Source organism: Neofelis nebulosa, chromosome 14 (genome assembly GCF_028018385.1).
Source record: "Neofelis nebulosa isolate mNeoNeb1 chromosome 14, mNeoNeb1.pri, whole genome shotgun sequence".
NCBI lineage: Eukaryota > Metazoa > Chordata > Mammalia > Carnivora > Felidae > Neofelis > Neofelis nebulosa.
Window position 1 is genome coordinate 5,501,349 of NC_080795.1, and position 2,072 is coordinate 5,503,420.

General features: G+C 47.1%; 1 pseudogene; it reads right to left on the reverse strand.

Moving 5' to 3' along the window:
- Nucleotides 1–229: 229 nt before the first annotated feature.
- On the reverse strand, nt 230–1,645 carry LOC131495067 (meiotic nuclear division protein 1 homolog; annotated as a pseudogene).
- Nucleotides 1,646–2,072: the final 427 nt, after the last annotated feature.

A 2,072-nucleotide genomic window follows, 5' to 3' on the forward strand; every position in this document is an offset into this window, starting at 1 on the left:
AAAGACAGCGCTAGGAAGCAGGAGGCGAGGAGGAGAGATTTTTTTGTTTTACGCTTGTTACTTCATTTAAAATTAGTAAAATGATAAACACAGTTTTAGGTAAGTGACAATTCAGTACACTTAATTGGGTGATATAAAAATATGCATACCCACAAGCACCTTCACCAACATCGAATATTTCAACGCTGTTCGTCAGAGTACCCTCGAATCCCAAAATTTTGTTGCCAATTTATTTTTTTTCAAATCCAAATTCTCTTTGGGCCCAAGAGTTTTGCAAATATGTGATCGCTCCATCTGTTAACAGCTTCTTTGGCTACTTTATTTTCTTGGTGTGTTTCCTCTCTGACTTCCGGGCCACATTCTTTGTATCTTTCTACTGCTGCCCTTAGCTATTCCCTTTGGTCTCCAAGTTAAAAAGAAACAAAGCTCTTTTTCTAGCATGGTTGGCTCCTGCCAACTCTTCTTAGTTTCCGGATGCTGTTTGGTAGGTCTGGGTGCTTACGATTGGATAACTGAGATTCCAGAACCTCCTACTTACATTTCCTCCAGGAAGAGCTTTACTTCGAAAAGCCCAATAATCGTTGGACGTTCCGATCCTCTCCCAGACAACCACACCGTCATCAACTAAGCTTGAAAGGACTTCTGACAGAGCAGTAATCCCTTTCTGTTTGGGAACAGCCTTCTCCATGTCTTTAACCGAAATTTACTTTTGATGTCAAAAAATATTTCCAGCAGGTGGGCTCTCTTTTCCTCTGAGCTCAGTCCTTGTTTTCTTCGCAGGATCTAACCCAGCGTGGCATGCAAGCAAGGCTAAGTGAGGGGCTTCCCTAATAAAGCCACTAACTCCCTATCAACCAGCAGCCAAAGGCCAGAAGGGCAGTGATTCCCACCCGTTAGTGAAAACCCACGGATTTTCACCGAAATCATCTAACTAGCATTGAGTGACGATTCGTTAGGTTACTTTTGAAACTGCGAGCAATTTGGAAATGTGCCCTACATGCACATACATGTACACAGAAGGCTCATGGGTCAAAGATCAAGAGGGCCTTTGGGGATCTGGGGTGTCCCAAGGCACCTGCCTGCCAGCCGGCTGACACCTTGTTTCTCTCTCCTGATAAGGGGTTGCACCTTTGGTGGCCCTAATCCAGGAGCCTGGGGCACCGGTCCTGAAGTGACTCGTGGTGCTTTTGAGGCTGTGCGATGTTCAGGTAACTTCTCTAAAGCCCGGTGTGTTCAACGGAACCTGCCCTCGAGGGCGCGGTCAGAGGGGAGGGAGGTGGCGGGTCCCCACGCTTAGGTCCCATGGTTCAGGGGCGCCGAGGAGAGGCTCGAAGACACTGGGCTCTCTCGGTTGGTTTGTGATGAGGGAAAGGACTGCACAGGCCTCACGTCCCCCGTCTTTTCCCAGGCCAAGTGCGGTCAGTGGTCTCCCCCCTGGCTGGATGCCAGCCGTGAGCGCTTCTTGTCCCCACCGAACCCAACCTGCTCTTACCTCCGCCTTTTTGCGAGCTGCTCCCTCTGCCTGGCAAGCTTTACTCAAGGTGCTTGCAGAGTTCTCTCCTCCCCACCGAAATGAAGGCGTCTGTGCATCTCCTCCCAAACCCTTCTTTTCCAAGAAGAATAAAGCACCTGTCCTTACCCGCATCACACCTTTGTAATATTGTTGCCACTCGAATTATCAACTTGCGTGTAGCTTTCTTTTTATTGACAGCCTTACTCCATTATCAGCTGGATCCTGGAGGGCTTTCCTTCCCCCTTCCATTTTCTTGCACAATATCCCATATAGATCAAGCTCTCAAAATGTTTTCTGCGCTTTAAATGTCAAACACAATCTTAATTCTTTCCCCATGGAGTGATGGTAGAAAAGGAAGAAAGTCACCCCCGCCCCCCAGAGGGTACTGTTAAAAACATGTAAGTTGATTTTATACTAAAAGAAGATTTTATTTTATTTTTGTCATTTTGTTTTCATTTTTTAAATGTTTATTTGTTTTTGAGAGAGAGCGAGAGAGCACAATTCGGGGCAGGGACAGAGAGGGTGGACAGAGGACCCAAAGGGGGCTCTGTGCTGACAG